The sequence below is a fragment of the Alligator sinensis genome, unplaced genomic scaffold (assembly GCF_000455745.1).
Source record: "Alligator sinensis unplaced genomic scaffold, ASM45574v1 scaffold533_1, whole genome shotgun sequence".
NCBI lineage: Eukaryota > Metazoa > Chordata > Crocodylia > Alligatoridae > Alligator > Alligator sinensis.
Window position 1 is genome coordinate 42,538 of NW_005842330.1, and position 20,309 is coordinate 62,846.

The 20,309-nt window shown below is 40.8% G+C and overlaps 1 long non-coding RNA gene across 2 annotated transcripts in view; it reads left to right on the forward strand.

Moving 5' to 3' along the window:
• The window catches only part of LOC102380830, a 22,037-nt gene extending 1,961 nt beyond the window's left edge, over positions 1-20,076 (forward strand). The window contains exons 1-3 of one of the 2 annotated variants that reach the window (XR_324439.2): positions 12,498-12,633; positions 13,206-13,296; positions 18,513-20,076. This is a non-coding gene — a long non-coding RNA (uncharacterized LOC102380830). Of the gene's footprint in view, positions 1-12,497; positions 12,634-13,205; positions 13,297-18,512 lie in introns of those variants that run through there. The other variant, XR_003095230.1, reaches the window with a different exon arrangement.
• Positions 20,077-20,309: the final 233 nt, after the last annotated feature.

Below are 20,309 nucleotides of genomic sequence, written 5' to 3' on the forward strand. Positions count from 1 at the left end.
GTTACAGTCATGAAACTATGTGACATACATGGCTGTAAGGGCCTTCTACCCCATCCTCTGAAAGCTGGCCCCCTACCAAGAAGGAAAACAATCACTTCATAGAGTGAGATGGGTATCCTTGAAGATCTAACATGCCAAAATCATGCTAGGATGCTTAAGGCTTGCCCAGTCATGGAGCACTAGCATGAGCTGCAACAGTAAGAATCATGTTTACCTCTGAGTCAAGAAGCTATGGAGGAAGCAGCATAGGAGCATTGGACTGGCCAGTCGCTCAGACCACAAGATGGTTCAAGAAGTGAGTAAACAGACCTGCTGTGCAAACTGAAACAGAGATTAGCAGGCAGGTAGTTGACACAAGGTAGGGACATCTGGGCTCCAAAAGAAAGCTAAGGGGCCCTTTTAACTGAAAAGGGGAGGAACTGAGCTGCTGAGGGAAATTAAAACTCATCCCTGAGCCAGCAGAGTCAATTAGGCTCTGCTTCCCAGATGGAGAGGAGTTCCTGCTTGCAGCAGTGGCTCCTGAGAAGCTGGCAGCCTAGCCAGGAGTTCGCAGTGCATAGAGAGCCAAGTTGATGGTACAAGCCAACATTAGAGAGTGAGTTTGTGTTTGCATTCTGTGTTTAAGTTACCTAAGGACTGAGCCGTGGCTGTAGGGGCTGTGTGGAGGCCACAGGAGGATGTCTGAAGAGCACTTTGTGTTTGAGTTCTGCAATGGCCAGCGGGGGCCCAGATAGCAGAGCCAGGTGGAGGCTGAGACGGAGAGGGCTGACACCCAAGCCAGATGGGAGCTGAGACAGAGAGAGGCAATGTCATGTATGTAGACATCCAAAAAACCCCCCAGCCACATAAAGGATCAGGAAGAAACAAAATGCCACCTCTAGTGGGTGAAATAGGATAGAGTTCACTGTACCTGGCTGCATTTCATGACCTCTATAGTTATTATTTTTAAGCTCTGACAAAAAGAGCACCTGCTTTCATGCTATCTGTCTTGCCTGTTTGCTTTTCACATCGAGTGTAAAGTATTATACATTTACTATATAAACTATACACTATTACACATTTCAACAATGAAACTTTATGTCTTTCTATGTGGCCTAATGATACCCATTCAATACAAGTAGCCAGCTCAGAACACGGTAGCTGAACATTTCTACACCACTAGTGTTCTCTTGTAATGTCCTACAAAATAAATTAATCAAAGTAGAAAAACATTTAAATACAATATGGGGCATATCATAAGACAGACTGATTCACCACATAATTTCCAAACAGTTCTATCAGTATTCCATCGATACAAAACTCAAGGCTAAATGACTGTTGTTTTGGTAAAGAACTACTTTAATAATATTAATATTAATAGAGTGAGTCTGCTCAACCAAAAATGAAAGTTTGCTATTGATTTCAATGACAACAGAAGTAGGTTTTAATAGGATATGTTAGTGCTAGGGTCATGAGTATTGCAAGCAAACACTGTTCATCTTTCTTTATGGTAGAAGCATAGAAAATTAGAGTTGGAAGGAACTCCAGGTGGTCATCTAGTCCAACCCCCTGCTCAAAGGTGAGGTGAGGTGATGTTACAGTGATGGTCCAAGAAATATGCAAAAGGCAAGAATGCTTGTAGGTGATATATTTTATTAAACGAGCTGCATGGTTCGGATAGACATAAGCAAGCTTTCCAGTATCACAGTATCCTTCATCAGGCCTCTGGGAGAGAAACAGAAAGAATTCTTGCTATCTTTCATTGTATAATTTTTAAGGTGCACTAATATGTAGACCTGGAATATTTCACATTTTCATTACTGACACAGAAGACGATTTGTACTGAAGACCATTTGTGTCAATGTGAATGATGGTAATTTTACAATGTAGAAAAACAACTACCAGATGGGGAGTATAGTGAACTTTCATCATATTTGACCCCAGGATGACTTAGAAGAGAGGTATTTTTCCAAATATTCCTGTTCTAGTTGCTTCTATTTGTTCTTGCAGTTTTCCATCCTGTAAAGGAAAAATGCTGTCAGGAAAGAAGAGACATTCCTTCAGTGACTCTCACAATAAAACATCATTCCTTATACATTTCATAAATTGTTTTTAATATATATTTACATGCCTTGTCTTTCACTAACACCAGAACTGAATAAACAACCTCTAAGCTACTATACACAAATTGGTGATGAGGCTACAAATTGCTTTCCACAATTTACAAAGAAGCATGGGTTGGCCTGTTTGTGTATTCTTTAAAAGTATGATCTGTAAGTATTAACAATGCCTATCAAACATTATAGAGAAATTGGTAATCTCTGTTTTTTCATTGTATAAAGAACTCCTGTTTTACATCTTTTATAGTTTCTTTCTAAGAATATCTGGGTACCTTTAATCCACAGATGTTTTCTGTCTTTTCAGAGCAATTACACATAGAAAGCCCAAGTTCATGGTTTCTTTTTCTGTCGATTAATCCTAGATTTGACACTTTCTCTATCTTTAAAATGTATCACTTTACTGAGACTTCAGAGCACACTCTTTACATCTCACTTCTCCCATTATCCATTGATAGCCCCTTTAACATATAGTCCTATTTTCCTAATTGCATTCCCAGCTAGACATCAAACTGAGCTAATCCTTCAAGTAGTCAGACTTACCAGTACAACATATATGGCCACTGTTCATGTGCATGCTGTGATAACAAAAGGAGAATAGGACAAATCAGTGAATATCAGTGAGTTTCTCTAGGACTTTCTTTCTGTCTTCTTCTAATGAGTATTTCAAACATATCTACTCTCGCATTTACATTCCTAGAGTAATGATCTCAATACAGAACTATTAGGATTAGACAATGTCATGGCACAGCTGATCTTTCATTGTAAAGCATGACTTCCTAATGACTCCCAACAGATATATCCTAAACTGAATGACCCAAACTACTCATTGTGTGACTACTGTTCATAAGAAAATACTGGGTTTCTGGAAGGCTTTCTTTTTTTAACAATAATTTAGGGTACCATAAAAATAGAGATATTAGGTACTGTAATTACCAGTAGGCTTCTTATTTGTAAAAAGGTCTCATGCAGCCTATAATTTACTTATCATACTTCTGACATATACACGGCATGCCTGATAATTTATCTTAGGCAGGTTAGCTAAGAATAGGAAAGGAGTGAAGGTAAAGGGAAAGATTAGTGTTTGTATTTTAATGGTACCCCTCGTTGCAGGCTATATAGACCCGAAATCAAACAAAATCTGAGTTTTGTTACATGGTTTTTGTGTTGTTATTTCAAATCCAGTATGTACTACATAGATCTTTACCATAATGCAACTATAACAGGGTCCCATCCCCAGGGTGGTTGAAAACCCCTGGAGGCACACCAGAGTCCCCCTTATTCTGACTCATGCTGGGAACAGTCTCCCCGTCACTTTCCTGCCATATCTTGATGTTCCTTCTAGTTCTCAAAGAGGAGGTTGCCTCAGGGCTTCCCAGATCTGGTCTTTGTTTCAAAGAAGACCTGGAGATGGGAAGTTCCTTCCTTAAGTGCTAATTGCATGGCTCCATACCAACCCTACATTATATCCCATGCCTCGCAAATGTTACTCTTGTGACTGTTGGGGCTTTGGCCTCCCTGGCTTCCTCCCTTTTACTTTAGCTAGACCCTCTAGCCTAGGCCCACTGAATCAGACCTGGCTTTGAGGCTTTAGCTCATGTTTTCACCAGGCATCTGGCCCCTGGCCCCTGTCTTCCAGGCCCCAGGCCCATATGTGGCTGTGCCTTCTCTGGCACCAGGCCCCTGGCCCCTATGTGGCTGCCACCTAGCACTCTCTCTCTCTGCCCTCTGGACTCAATAGCTACTCAAATCTTGAGCCTGCCCCTGGCTGGGCTCAAAGTGGTTGTGTGCCCCTTGGGCATTAATGGGACTTCTGAAAATCTCCCCTACAGCCCCAACCCAAACCACCTGTTTAAACTGCAACATAAATACTAAGCTTCTGGGATATAACAAAGAAGAAAAATAATAGAGGCAGCATACCTGCTTACCCTGCATCTCTTTCTCTCCAAGTTGCCTTGTCCTGTTCCCAGCCTGCAGTGCTGTTTTTGTCTCAGTCTTCTGGGTATTCAGGAGCCCCACACTCTGCTGCCACCAAGACTGGCCATCACCCAGCTAGCTCAAGCCAGGGCTTCTATAGCTCTGGTCTGAGCTCTCTCCCAATCATGTGATACCCCCAGCCAGCTGACCAGCCTGCAGGGCTACCATTTAACCACTGCTCTGCTTGTAGACTGTGCTCTGAAAACTCTGTCCTTAAAGGTTCACCCTGCTTTCTACTAACAGGGCTTGGGTTCCCGGTTATAGTAACCAATATTGTGACTAACAGAAATTTAGTAGATCTCTTACCAATTCCTTTTACCTAAGTCAAGGATGCTCAGTCCCTGGCCAACTGGCCAGATCCGGCCCCTGGCACATTCTTATTTGGCCTGCAGCTGACCCAAAGTTATAAACCCATGGGAGTTGTGGGCCCTACCTGCTAGTAGATCAGGCTCTTGTTCCTGGGTGGCGGTGGCACTGGGTCTAGAGCCTGATCCCAGCATGCAGTGGTGGCTCAGAGCCTGATCATGGTGTATGATACCAATGCAGGTCCCAATCTCAGTGTGCAGAGGCCAGCCTAAGGCCTCATACGGATCTGGGTATGTGGGTCTGATCCTGGCACATAGGAACTGATCTTATTCATGGACCAGCACCATGCCATTCATTTGACCCATGGGGCCAATGGCTTGAGCACCACTGATCTAGGGTATATAATGATCATTGCTTCTTCAGCCAATTCCATCATTTCACTATCTTAGAACAAAAGTTTATCACATATCTTACTCCTGACCCAGGAACATTCATTTACACTATGCACTTCTCAAAACAGGAATGCTGAGTGGGTCAGTTAGCAACCTTCCAATGAACAACTTTTTATTTTCCAATTCAGGTTACAAAAAATGTCCTTGTAATTCCTGTACCATCATGGCTACAACATCATTGTAACACTACCAACTTTCCAATTCAAAATTTTCAAATACTTTTTTATTTAACAAAAGGTCTCTAATTTTATGAACAGTTATGCATGGTTTTTAAAATATTTTTATAGACACATGAGTAGTATAATTGAATTCAGAAGTCCAGGACTTGATTTCTGGTGTGACAGCATCAGAAGAATGGAATGACTGCAGTTTTCTCAGTAAAATACACTGACGGTGTAACCTGTTTTAAAGTATAAGTTTGGAGCCAGAGGGTGGTTGGTTTATCAGATAAGATTCTGAATTGTCCTCAAGCATAAGTAAATATTTCAAACATAATTACTATAAATCCTCAGAAGCCTTCCTTAGAAATTAGTTTCTGGAAAAAGCAATTTAAAAGTTACTCCACCTTCTTTCTCAGTGGACCATATTGTAATGTTTTTCAGTTATAGGGGTTTTGGTTCTAGGGCACTTGGAACAACCAACTTTAAATGCAAGTGATTTGACTCAGTTCTCTACTTTGTAATCTTATCTAGAGCTAAAGCACATGAATGCACAGGTAAAAAGTTTTATTACATGTAAAAAGGGCTTTAAGGAAAGAACTGTAGTATGTAAAACTTACTGCCACTTTCCTTTGTATGTCTCAGGTTTTAGCATAACTAAAATGAGAGGTGCGGAATGCAGCCATTTTATTTAAATAAAGCTAAATTAGCCTTTAATACACAGTTATTTCTATATTTGGGTGCTTTTTCACACTCGTGTCCCAACTCTATGAGAGACAAGTAAAAAAAAAAAATATCTAAAACTCATGATTTTATATTGTTTTGGATGGACAGAACTTTAGATATCAAGCACTTACCATAAGCTTTGTAGCTTGTGGGCTTAAACATCATATAAAAGCCACCATTTTAAACTTAATATGGGTGATTTATCACTGGGGCAATCCATTACATTTGGTTTAGTCTAGTACATTAAAATTACCAGTTCCAATTCAGTGTTGGTAAAACTTCACTGACATATATTGAGTTATTCCATCAGAAAATTTATCTCCTGTTCAATGTTCAAGGCATGTAGTCTGAGATTAAACTGTTTGCTAAGTGTGAAATGTATATGATTAGATGATGAAATCAGGACACACAGTCAAACTGTATGGGGTTCACATGTGGATAATAAATATACTGAGCTGGCTCACGTAATCTCATCTTAATATAGAGATGGCAGCAATACTCTGTCTCATCAGGCTAGTATATCTCTGTACTACACAGAAGCACCTCCCTGTAATTGTACACATTAAGCTTTTTGGTCAGGGACTGTTTTTGGCCCAGTTATTCAAGGTCTGAGTATCCCCAGTGAGTAGAAGACAGTTATTAGCCTTCTTGGAAGAATACATTTGAATACAATGCAATGACTTAAGAAAAAAATAGTAACACAAACGGCAGAATATTTGCCTCTAAACATGTTACTAAAGTTCAGCGTATAGCCCAAAGAAAACAAATTGCAATTAAGAAAACCAAGACCCTCCCCATACTTAGAAGCACTCTCAAGCTGTGTAAAAAGGTATTGCTTAGACTCTTGGATTGTCAGATGTAGATAATTAAGTTCTGCATTAAAGACTTATTAAAATATATTGCCCAAGAGACTAGCTGGAATGTAACAAGCAGGGTAGAAAATTCTCAGAGATACAGAAAACAAAGCTGCAAGGCCTGAATGACCTTTTACTGTTCCTGCAATTCTTATGGTATGATGTTTGAAAATGAAGATTGTCAAACAGATGGAGCTGTTAACTAGTTTAGAAAACAACATGACATACACACAAAAGAGCTTAAGGGAGAAACTTGCATTTCAGAAGAAATGCTATAGGTCATTTATGATCAATCAAAAGCATAAAGGAAAGAGATAGTGGAAGCCTCAACTTTTTTTGTGTTTGCAAGCCAAAAGATACAAAAGGCAAAGATCCAAATCAGCTGTAAATTTTCATCTGCATTATACACCCACTACCCCTGATAGACAGAAAGCTATATGTATGTGTCTGAAGAATGGGATTGAAACTGGCAGTTACATACCAAATTGACTGCCATTGTTTTTAAAATACTGTATGCATTTAATAAGTGAGGCCAATTAAACCAACAAGAGTCTAAGGAAATGGTGCCAACAGTCAATTACTGCTTTAGAAAATGACATTAATAGATCCAGGCTTTTACTTTAAAACTAAAGGAGAAATTCATCCTCACTTTTTTTTTTTAAATGTAACCTTTAAGTTAAGAGGCAGACAAGGTTCTTTGGGTGAATCTGATATTTTTTTATTAGACCAACTTAAATAGTTGGGGGAAAAAAATTAAGCAAGCTTTCAGGTTCAAAAACTCTTTGTTAGGCTGAGGAAGTTTCAGCAGTTGGTGTGTGCTCCTCAATCCTTCCAGTCAAGGGAAAGGGTCCAGGCAGGAGTGGGTATATCCTGCAGATCAAGGCCTGGCTGCACAGGTGATGCCACCCACAGGGCTTTAGTTTCTTTGACCACAGGATGATGTTCCAAAAAGAAGGATTGCTGGGAAGAGATAGGGTCCACATGACAAAGAGCATCTACACAGACAGGCTCGCTAACCTGGTGAGGAGGCCTGTAAACTCGGTTCGTGGGGGGATGGAGACCAAAGCCCTGAGGCAAGTGGGGATATGGGTGACCTGAAGGAAGAGCAAGCAGGAAGGGGCAACAGGGGAAGTGTTCTCATTCTTCCTGAGATATCAGGGCAATAGACTAGTTACCTCAGGTGCCTGTACATGAATGCAAATGCATGGAGCCGGGGAAACAAGCAGGAAGAACTGGAAGTCCTTGCATAGCCACAGAACTATAATGTAACTGGAATAACAGAGAGTTGGTGGAAGCTCACATGACTGGAGCACTGTCATGGACAGGTATAAACTGTTCAGGAAGGACAAGCAGAGGAGAAGAGGAGGAGGAGTTGATCTTTATGTAAAAGAGCCATATGAAACCAGAGACAAGCCTGTCAAAAGTCTCTGGGCTAGGGGCAGACAGGAGAGCAATAATGGTGATGTCATGGTTGTGGTCTGCTATAGACCACCAGATGAGGAGGAAGCGGTGGATGAGGCTTTCTTCAAACAGCTAGTGGAAGTTTCCCAATCACAGGCCCTGGTTCTCATGGGGGATTCAATCACCTTGACATCTGCTGGGAGGGCAATACAGCAGTGTACAGGCAATCCAGGACATTTTTGGAGAGTGCTGGAGACAAATTTCTGGTGAAAGCGCTGGAGCTAGCAACTAGAAGCTGTGCTCTTTTTGACCTGCTGCTCACAAACAGGGAAGAATTGGTGGGGAATGTAGTAGCTGATAGCAACTTGGCCATTGGATGATTGAATTTAGGATCCTGAGGAAAGGAAGGATGGAGAGCAGCAGAGAAACCTGGACTTCAGAAAAGCAAACTTCAACTTGCTCAGGGAACTCATGGGCAGGATCCCCTGGGGAGCCAGCCTAACAGGGAGTAGAGTCCAGGAGAGCTGACTGTACTTTAAAGAAGCCTTACTGAGAGTTCAGGAAGAAATCATCCTGATGTGGCAGAAAGACTAGCAAGTATGGCAGAAAATCAGCTTGGCTTAGCAGGGAACTCTTCAGTAAACTAAATCACAAAAAGGAAGCTTATAAGAAGTGGAAACTTGGACGAACTAGGGAAGAGTATAAGAGTCTTGCTTGGGCATGCAGGGATGAAGTCAGGAAGGCTAAAGCATTATTGGAGCTGTACTTAGCAAGGGTCATGAAGGGTAACAAGAAGAGTCTCTACAAGTATGTCAGTAATGAGAGGAAGATCAGGGAAAGTGCGGGTCTCTTACTGATTGGGGGAGGCAACCTAGTGACAGAGGATACAGAAAAGGCTGAAGTACTCAATACCTTTTTCACCTCAGTCTTCACTGGCAAGGTCAGCTCCCAGGCTACTGTACCTGGTGTCGGGACCAAGGGTCGGTCTGAGGCTATGGCCAGTAGCCCAGACCGTCAGGTGGGGTTTTTCCACGACGGAGTAGAGTTAGGCATGGAAGCATATTGGTTTTACAAAGAAAGCTTTACTTACACTGCCAATGGTCACAGTGCAGGGAGGAAACTTGCTTGAGTTGCAGTTGCACACAAACAAACACAAATGAGATCTCTTCTGAACCTCACCAAACCGAGATGAGTCATCGATGTACGACTCCACGAGCGCTTCACACGGGGGATACGTCAAATTCACACTATGACGGGGAGTGGCTAAGAGCTGATCAGGCCTCTATGTCCTCCTCCAAGACACACGCAGAGTTTACTAGGCTCCACAGCGCGCTCAGAGTTCTCCACGAGATGGTTGTGGAGTCCTCCAACTTGGGCAGAAATGCATACGTGTGGCGGGAACTCTTTTTTGCACCGGGGAATTCTCTCTGCAGCTGAGAAATCCACCGTGCAAAGAAAGCTCCATGTGGTGGGAAAATTCCAATGTGCCGAGGCACTAAAAATCATTGGGTTATGACACCTGGCAGCACAGTTTGGGGAGTAGGTGAGCAGCTAACAGTGGTGAAAGAAAGGTAAGGGACTCTTTAGAAAAGCTGGACATATACAACTCCATGGGGCTGGATGGTGCTGAGGGAGTTGGCTGATGTGATTGCAGAGCCACTAACCATCCATTCATCCAGCCCATACTTTGAAAACTCATGGTGATCAGGAGATGTCCTGGATGATTGGAAAAGGGGCAAACATAGTGCCCATATTTAAGAAAGGGAAGAAGGAGGATCCAGGGAACTACAGACCAGTCAGCCTCACCTCAGTCCTGCAAGAATGTTGTGAGTATCTGCTCCATGATTTTTCCCGGGACTGAGGAAAACTAAATAAATATGATGGCTAGAAAACTGGCTGGAGCTTTGGGCTCAGAGGGTAGTAATCAATGGCTCAATGTCTAGTTGGCAGCCGGTATCAAGTTCTGTGCCCCAGTTTTGTTCAATATCTTCATCAACGACCTGGAAGATGGCATAGAGCACACACTCAGCAAGTTTGCAGATGACACCAAGCTGGGGGAGTAATAGATATGGTGGAGGGTAGGACTAGGATGGACATGTCTATATGTGCCCACAACTGAGCTTTTGTTACTATGCAGTCATTTAGTACTTGCTAAAGCAAGTCCCGTACAGTACTGGCAGTGCACGGGTCATTTCAAACCCTATTGTGCAGTAGCTCATTGCTACTGCACAATAGTGTCAACATCACAGTCCATGCCTGCCAATGCTATGTAACCAGAGCTTGTCACTATAGCAATATAGCATCTTGTGTAGATGCACCCAAGGTGATCTAGACAAATTGGAGGATTGGGCCAAAAGAAACCTCATGAGGTTGTAAAGCAATGTAACAGGTTACCCACAGGGGTTGTGGAATCTCCATCCTTGGTAGTTTTTAAGATCCTGCTAGACAATGCCTTGGCTGAGATGATCTAGTTGGAAATGGCCCTGTTTGAGAAGGGGGTTGGACTAGATGACCTCCTTAGGCCCCTTCCAGCCCTAATTTTGTAAGATTCTATGAATTGCTTTCACACCTAGGAGAGGTTTAAAGCTTAAATGGCTGAAGAGAAATAATCACTGAAAATTAGCATCTGAGAGGGGTATACTAAATAGCCAGTTAAACAGTCCCTTGAATTGAGGCCCGTGAACCAGATCCTCCAGACAATGATGAGTTTGCCTTTTAAAAGGAGAGACCCTAGCATGAGTATCACCTGCAGCCATTTCCCATAGTGGAATAATTAAGTGAGAGACTTGATGTTTTGAATATGTCTGAAAGGATGCAAATATTCTGGTCATAATTAGAGCAGGAAAGTTTTCTGGTCTTGTAACTCCCTACACACTTGGGGAACAGGAAGTTATATGGTTGTACGCATATCCTCCAAGAGCACTGTGCAGAATGTATGTAGATGGTCACATAAAAACCATACTTAAGCCTTTCCAGGAGATGAACAAGGGTTTATCAAAACTTCCTGGGCATAAGGCACTTTGATTCCTCAGCTAGCTGGTGAGAAGGAGGTTCTTCCCTGGGTTTAAGATGCAGGATAAAATCAGATTATTGTTCTGATACTTTCTTTTGTTTTTTTTGTTCTTATATCCCTGTCTATACCTCAGCATATATTTACTGATTTCTTATTTTTGCTCTTGTTTTTACAATAAATCTTTGTGCTATCTTTCATAACATACTTATGGTCAATAACAACTGTGATTTAAGAGCGTTTGACTGCAGGAGTGGGAAATCTATCTTTTCTGAGCACATAAATGGACAAGGGTGTGATCCTTCTCTCTGGCACAATCTCCTTTGCTGAGAGCTGGCAAGACTTAGGTGAAGCAGGTCAAGCTAAGGCTTATAGGCCAAGGAGCTGGCTTTTGGTACATCTAAGTCTGTTCTCAGTGGTCAAGAAGTAGATGCAGAGAAGGACACCCCTGAAAGTATAAAAACACCCCAGTAGTTTGTCTCAAAGGTGCACATGACTGTATATGGAACCTGGGTGTGTCACAGCTAGCAAGGTACTTTGCTGTGACACAAATAAGTAGGCAAGTTCATCTTAGGTGTCAACATGTTAAAAAGAATCTTAGCTGTGTGTTAAGGTAGGGGTTGGCAAAACACAGCTTGCAGAGCCATTGGATCTGGCCTGTGGACATGGGGCTTTGGTGATGTTTGGCAGTGGGGGATTTGGTGATGCTCCAGGAGCTCTCCCCATGCCACTGTGGAGGGCTATGTCAGCAGTGGGGTCCTAGCACCTGCCCACCCACCTCTTACCCACACTGTGTCATTCCAGCCCACAACCCAAAAAGTTTGGTGGCTACTATATTAAGCCATTTTCAGATTATGTTGAATAGGGAGAGCGACAGAAAGAGGAAAGATGGAACAGTTGCACAGATGTAGTGGGGAAGAATCTTAGTGACAAAGGATTGTAATATGATGAGCTCTTGGTAATGTGGCTCTATAACAATATTTGCAGGAGCAGGTTATTTTAGTTAACATCTTGAAAAGGACTAGTCCATGTGTAGTTGGGGTTATGCTCCAACTTCTATCTTCAGACTGACTCTATTAGCTTAAAGTGTTCTTTAGTTCTCACCAGACACAATGGTCAGAAGCCAGATTAATTGCTGTTATAAGAAAGTGCAGGAGAAAGGAGAAGATAAAGATGTCCTGAGTTCATCAACCTGGGCTTTTTCTAATACTCAGATTATAGTCAAAAGATTTTTACCAAATTTGGATGTTTAATTTGGGTCATGTAGCACCTGATTTCAGAGTACTTAGCATTAATGATATGTTATGTGCTCAAAGCACAACTCACATTGACTTCACTGTTGCAGCCATGATTGCTTAGCACTTCTTCAAATTAAAGGCCAGGGGGCCAAGTTGCACACTCAGAAAATGATTAACACAATTAGTTACCACCTACTAGCTTTTGTTTGGTTGGAATGAGTTAACAGTCACTACAAATACATTCTGTGGCAATGGCAGAGAGAAAATCTAATTCTCTAGGACCAAAGTCAAATCCTTAAATGGGTTTTGGCCACCTGAATAAGTATCTGAGCTTTTTGGCAGACTTTTACAGCCCACGATGAAGCCACTGCTGTTTAGCCTTCAATACTAGTGTTTCCTAAACTAGCTAAACTGAGTATGTGTGCTCTGACTTTCCTTTGATGTGTAGGAATGGCTTCAGTGGGTACAGTCTTCTGCTCATTTCCTAGAAATTTGAACTCTTTTGCCTTGTCCCATCCCACCTATTCCTGTCCCTGTCTTGTTTCTTTCTCTTCCTGGCTCCCTTTCTCAGTTTATTTTGTATGAAAGTTCCCAAGAGTGTCATGGGTGTTGTGGGATGCTTTGTGGATGTGGTACATGGGATGGTCTGGAATGCATGTTCTTGTGGACTCTTTTAGAGTCAATTACTTCTAAAAATAGTTAGTTGCAATGTCAGGGGGAATTAAATCAATGAATTAGATAGCTTTTTCTGGTCCAGTATTACAAAAGTCAAGCTAAATCTTTTAGATTGTTTCTAATTGCCCCCAAATCATTTGTTGGTGGTGCTTTTTATTTTACCAGAAAACCCTGAAAATATTCAGCTTTGGTACAACAGGAATTGAGTTTTCATCTAGTGATTTTGGTTCTTGCACTGTACTAGAAAATCTATAATTTGCCCAGCTCAAACTTTCCTATTAACATTCAACTGGCGATGGACTTCTCTTTCAGAGGGGGTAGAATTCCACAGTATCACTTACAGCAACAACACCAACAACAACAACAGCAGCGGCAACATTTTAGAATTCTTAACAGGAATCAGGTAATCATTTTGCTTAATTTATTTTTAGTTTCAGTGATTTAAAACCACTAACTGCTCCATTGCTTCTGGCAAAAAAAACAATTGTGATGCAGCTTCTGTATTCTGTTGTTATTTCCAGCACAGTGAAGCACTCATCCGAGCATAGGAAGGTGGCAGAGTTTCTGCATTGCTTACACATAGTGATATAGTACTTTTACGATTCTAGTCCCAAGCAAATCTATGGGAAAATTTCCATTGATTTTAATAAAATTAGGGTCTGCCTCTAAGAAGACAACTTGGAAACATTCTATCCATTCTTTAAACATTTTCCCCACAATTTTGTGTATCAAGTGAATGAAGGCCGAGATCAATACCACAACCCCTTTTCCCCTCAAACCAATGCAAGTCTAATGCTATTAATTTCAGGAAAAATAGCAAGTCGTATTTGCAAAGCAAAATAAATAATTAAATAAAGTCCTCTGCAAGTCATCATTTGGGGTTTTCAAAGTAACCTGTGAGAGTTAGTTTCCATCTCCCAATGAACTACTATGCAGTGGGAATTAGAGGCCCAATTAACTTTGAAAAATCCCAGCCTTTATGAATGAGACAACACTTCTAAGCATCTGTCCTATTATATTTTATTTTAAATGTTTTAGTCCTAAGTATTTTGCCCAAAGGCAATTACAAAATGCTGAAAAGCAGAATGAATGTAAAGATCCTTTTGTCTCTGAGAAAACCTTTACTTGTTTTAGAAAAATGAGACCAAACTACTTAGATTAAATGATAGAAATTACAGATAAATGCATAGTGTTGCATCCCAAATAGTGATTTATACAATTCTTGTACATATTCTATATACAAATATATATATTACACACACACACACATTATGGTTGAAATAAGAAACATTATTATCCATGCAGAGTAAAGATAACATATTGAAATATTCCATCTGATTATATCTTAGTAAAATCTTAGGCATTCATTATTATTCATGCACAGCAAAACCATGAATTCATAACTGTGTCTCTGTAGGCCTCAACTATGCTTTCAGGGAAGTAGGACCTAGATCATCAAGGTATTTATGTGCCTAATTCTAACTGAGGTAGGAATCTAAGTACTTGATCATTAGTCTATAATGGCAAACCATGGAAAACATCTTTAAATTGCATTACAAACTTAATGTAAGCTTAATGAAAAATATTCTCATCATTACTATTGTGTAGAAAAAAGAGGGACCATTATATTTTTTGCTAATTGTGTTCAGTATTATAAAAGGAATAATTAATAATCAAGCAGAGCATTTCCTTCTTATCATCTTCATGATGCTAATTAAGACAGAGAAAATTTAGGTCTCGTTAGAAATTGTTGGAAAGCCCTGCATTTCCAAATTATTTCAAGTTTCATTTACAGTCAAGAAAGTGATTATTAAAAGTTCTACAGCTCTGGGTTTTTTTCACATCTGATTATTTTAGTGATGTAAATAAAGTTTTAATCTTGTCGGCAATGCAGATTCTATAATGTTATGGGAGAAGGAGACAGATTCTATGTTATGAACATTACCCTGATTTAAAGCCCATTTAAGTCAATTGCAGTCTTTCCACTAACTCAAATGGATTTTGCATCTTGTCCTAAGGACCAGGTGTTCACTTCCCACAGGGAACTGAGTGATAAGAAAGAAAAAACAAACAAACAATTCTTGCTACATTTTTGGTTGTAGCCGTGTTGTCTAAGGACATAGGCAGGCAATGTTCTTTGAGTAGATGTAGTATCTTTTATTGGACCAACTGAGTAGTTGGAAAAAAGTTATTTGTAAGCTTTTGGGCACAAGCACCCTTCTTCAGGCATGGGGAGTCTCTTCTATTCTGAGACTCCAGGGAATGAAAGAAGCTAAAAGTGTAACAGGAGGTCAATGAGAATGTAAATAGGTAGAAATTAGGAAAACAAAAGGTAGAGCAGGGAAGGAAGGGAGAAAAAGAGGGGGCAGACAAGCCAAAGGTCAGTAAGGGAGACTCTACAGCAGTAGTAAATCATTCTCAGTGACATCCTGTCACTTATAGCTTCTTTCATTCCTTCGAGTCTCAGAACAGCAGAGAGTCCCTATGCCTGAAGAAGGGTGCTTGTGCGCAAAAGCTCAAGAACCTTGCCTGCCAACATCCTTGCTAGGTATTGAGGCATCTTGGGAGGTCTCCTCATGCGTTTATCTGAGCTTCTCCTTTTAAAGGGAATAGTCTTGTATTCTTGAAGAGTAGGAAAACAATGCAGCCTTGAACTAAATGGAGGAAAGTGAGCCCTGGCATCGAACATGAGAACCTAAGAGTTGCCATTCACTGGGTTAGACCACAGGTCCATCTTGCCCAGCATCCTGTATCAACAGTGACAGAGAGTGGATACTGAAGGACAAAGTGAACAGGGCATGAGCAGGGTCTTTTCCCCACTGTTCCTCTCTCACTTGCAGCGTCTAGCATTTAAGATCCAGGAAGTTCTGATTCAGAAACTGTGCCCCTGACTCCCATGCTCCATAGCTACTAATGCACCTTTCCTCCAACAGTTTGTCCAATCCCTTTTTGAATCTGGCTAAATTGTTAGCTTCCACAACATCTCATGGCAGTGTGCTCTACATTTTAATTACATGCTGGGTGCATCCACACATGAAATTAGTGCAATGTAATAAATTCTGGCACAGTTTACACTAGAGTTTATTGCTACAGAGCACAGCATTTACACACATGCCCAGGACTGCAGCATGTTGAGCTGGGATGGCCCCAGTTGGCAGGAGGCCCAGGGTGGGGGGGGTGTCATCCTGCCCACCTGGAACTGCTCCACCCTAGCTCAATGTGCTGTGGAGGGGCTGGCTATGGCATGAGGGTGAATCAGTGCAGGGCTAACTGGAAGGCAGCTTTTACCACAGTTGGCTGCTCACCTCCTCCCCAAACTGATGACCACAGAGCTGGCACTGGGGGATAAGGATCTTATAGCCCCAGTCCTGTGATTATGGAGTAGAGGCTGGGAACTCCCTGCTACCAGGGCAAGTGAGACATTTGCTCCTGGTCAGGCATCTACACGTGTGCTACTGTGTAGTAAGTGATCTTGAGTAAATTTGCTACTTGCATTTGCTGATAGCAAATTTACTCATGATTACAGCCAATTACTGTGCAGTATGTGTCTGCACGTGTAGATGTGGACACTTACTGAGCAGTAATTAGCTCTATTGTATACTAAAGCATCTTGTATAGGTATGCCACTGGCCTGTAATTCCTTGCATACCCCCTCTAGAGCCTTTTAAAAATATGGGTGTCACATTGGCGACACTTTAGTCGTCTGTTGCCGAGGCTAGGTTTTTTTTAGGCGGGGGGGCAGGTTGTACTAAAGATCCTAAAGTTTGTTTTGGATCATTATAGGGTGGTTTAGGCTTGTGGTGCATGGGTTTGAAGGAGAGATGGAAATAGTCTTCTCGTGGATGCTATTGAATGTAATGACTATTACATGGTTGCTTGTACTGCAGAAGACCTCAGTGGTCCAGGTCAGCCTTCCTTGAAGACTTATGTTCCTATATAGGCATTAGTTATGACAACTCTGGTTTGTGTAATTCTAGTTTGCAAGTTGTAAATGCTGAGATAATGGCAGATCATAAATCAAAGGACTGTTCTGGTCAAAAGGCAAGCTACCAATATAACTGTCTTATTAAAAAAACAGGAAATAAGAGTCTGGTGTGAGATCTGAGCTCGTAAAGATAGGAAGTAAACTGAGTGGGGTGGGGGGGGGGGGGGGGAAGAACTCATCAAGATACCTACATTCTGGAAAAAAGTACCACATTTCAAGAAATGGAGGGAGGCATAAGGAATGATCCATTAAAGATTTCATCAGAGCCATGGACCAGATTGTAAAGTGAGCTTTTTTTTCACCCTATTTGTAAGAAAAGTTTGGGCTTTAGAGTCCTTTGATTGGGTTTGAAATCTTCCTATTAAAAGTAATTCCTTTTATAAGCTTAAAAGCATCCATCCCTCAAATGTTAAGTACATTTATGGTCTAGAAACGTTTTGTAAAATACTTATTTGACTTCTAATTTCATGTTCCTACTTACAGAGGAAAACCTATGTTTATTCCTTAAACACTTACATATGACATACCCTCTTTTGAGAGATTTTTATTCACATTTTTATATTTAAATGCAATGCTCTAATATAACAAGTTGTTAATATTATAGTCATGTACATGGTAAAATATTTTAAGTATCTTATGAAATTCAGTGATCTTGCTACAACTAATGTAAAAAGCCATTTAAGCATAAAATATTTATATTACTTGTGGATTAATTAATTATCTAGAAATGCTTAAGCAACTTCTTTCCCAAACACAAAGTAACAAAAACACTTTTACAAAAATAATTAAGAAAAGACAATGTCTTCCTTAATGACTATACAAGATTTGAAGTCCTTCTTAAAACTCAAATTTAAAAAGACTATTTCAAAGCTGGAAAACATCAGTCTAGAAAATAAACATTTTTGGACTCAACTGAAGCAGAATTTCAGCTCCTATAAAATCCCACTGAAACTAATTGGATACCTCAGGAAATAGACTTTAAAAAATAAAACTCTAACTTGGAAGAATGTTTGGAGTCTTCCCCGCTGCAAAGAAACAGTCAACCATGAAGCTAAAGGAAAGCTGTAACCTTACTGCATATGTAGCAGCAGATAATATGTTCATGACCTGAATATACTAACAAGATAACTCCATGAAAACCAGTGCAAGAATGACAGCCCCTAATATTTGAACCCAGCCAACTCCCACAAAAGGTGTGCCTTGGACTTTCAGTAAAACTTGGCACATCTCCATATACACAGTTACTGCGCAGTAGCCAAAAATTACTGCACAGACTGGGCACGTGTCTACATGTGCGTGCCCATACTGTACAGTAACTATGATGACTTGGGCGTAAACTTGTTACCTGCATCATGCCAGTAACAAATTTACGCCTGAACAGTTACTGCATAGTAAGGCACATGTAGATGGCTTACTGCACACTAACCCTGTGTGTGTGGACGGACTTGGGACTAACACACCGTTACTGCACTGTAACAAACTCACATGTGAATGCCAGCATAAAAAACTGCTTATTGTGCAGTAAATGCACGTGTAGGCACCCCCACTGTGGAGTATAAATCTTTCTGAACTAAGCAAGCTGTGCGCTGCTCTCATTCTTCACCTTTATAGCTCATTCTGTTTATCTTTGCAAGCAATTAGAAGAACAGAACCAGAACAAGGCATGACAGTCTCTAGAAGAAGAAGACTTCATTGTTTCCTGAGTATCATGGATGAGATGAAGATAAGCAAACACTACTGAGGATTTAGATACAGATTTTTTGGAAATTGGAATATGTTTTTAACATAAGATAACAGCAGTTTCTCCTGTTAAAACATATCAGTGCTTTGATTATGCATTCCTGGAAAGCAAAAATAAACTAATCTGAGAAAAAGTGAACTTTAATCTAGAAGTTAAAAGTATTAATATGAATTAATTTGCCTCTCTCAAAACAGGTCCTTGAATAACTTCTTTTAAGTAACTGCTTTAAATTCTGTTTTTGGTTTATTAGGATTTCATCAATATTCGCAAATGAACTTAGGGTGTTTAGTTGCAATGGTTGCAAATCATTGGAGTGCTGTGACATATTAAAGTTAGCATATTAGCTAATCCTCACCTGAAAGACAGCAATTTTGCACTGCCACAATTACTCTTAATATGTACTAAATTGCTTGAACGTGTGTTTGCTTGCATTTGTAACTGCATCCAGTAAGTTGTAAATTGAATGTGTGACACCACCCTTACGCATCTAAAATGGGTCTTGGACAATGTTGCAGACTGGTGCTTCATCCATAGGGCCCATCCCAACTGCCTCCCACTCAAGAACACCCTCTAGTCCAGATACTGTGACAAGAGGTGGCAGAGGTAGGGGTATGAGAATGAGACCCTGCCCCACATATTGTGCAGCTGCTAGCTCTACTCAAGAGCCTAGCAACTCTGCCAAAGGATGCTCCATCCATTAGGATGGTAGCTATGAATTATGCCACCCCAGGCTGCAACAGCCATCTGCATCTGGGCATTGTAATAGTAGACAAGGACAATAACAAGGTCCTGAGGATCAATGTGATGATCCTGTTTGAGAACTGATGGCAGATTTTGCTGAAGCGTATTTATGAAAGCTGACCAAACACAAGCCAAGTCTCACAAGCTGAGACTCTAAGAGAGATAGGTTATGATGTGATGGTTCAGGCACTGATTGCTGGAGGACTTGGAGCATGGGGCTCAAGCAATGAGAGCATCTTACTAGCCTGCAGAGTACCTCACTGCAACTTGAAATTGATGATACCTCATCATTTACAACACCATGATGAGAGACATCTATGTTAAGTGCATCATGGGCCATCGCCAAAATAACAGCCACCAGGCAGACTACCAGGCAGAATCAAGATGGCAGATATAAGATGATCCCTCTCTTACATACTAGAAACTAAAAAAGACTTTTAATGCCTTTGACTTTTCCCTGCCCAGCAATGGTACACCACATGGTAAAAACACTGTCTAAATGTCTTGCCACTTTATAACTCTGTACTAACATGGTTACCAGGCACAAGGTCTTATCTCTGTTCTTATCATGCTATGGTATGGGGACTTCTTAACCCACTGTGCCCTGGGCTAACATAGGCTGCATGATTATCTGTATATTTTAGATTTTATTCACATAAAGCCATGTACCTATGTAGCTACCCTGAGTGTGGTCCTATATTCTCTTCCAAATCAACAAAGCCATATAAATATCTATGATTGTTAACATTTGTTAATAAAATTCTATAACTAAATTTAAGGGAAATATTTGCACTTGTTTAGGGACTCAAGACCACCTAGGCGCCTATGTTTTTCTCCAAAAAGCTATTTAAGCCATGTCCATAGTTCAGGTACTATGCATGCCTAGAGGGCTAATAATAATCCTTTCTTTTACTGTAATACCAAGTAAAGCTTGTCCCTAGTGAAATCT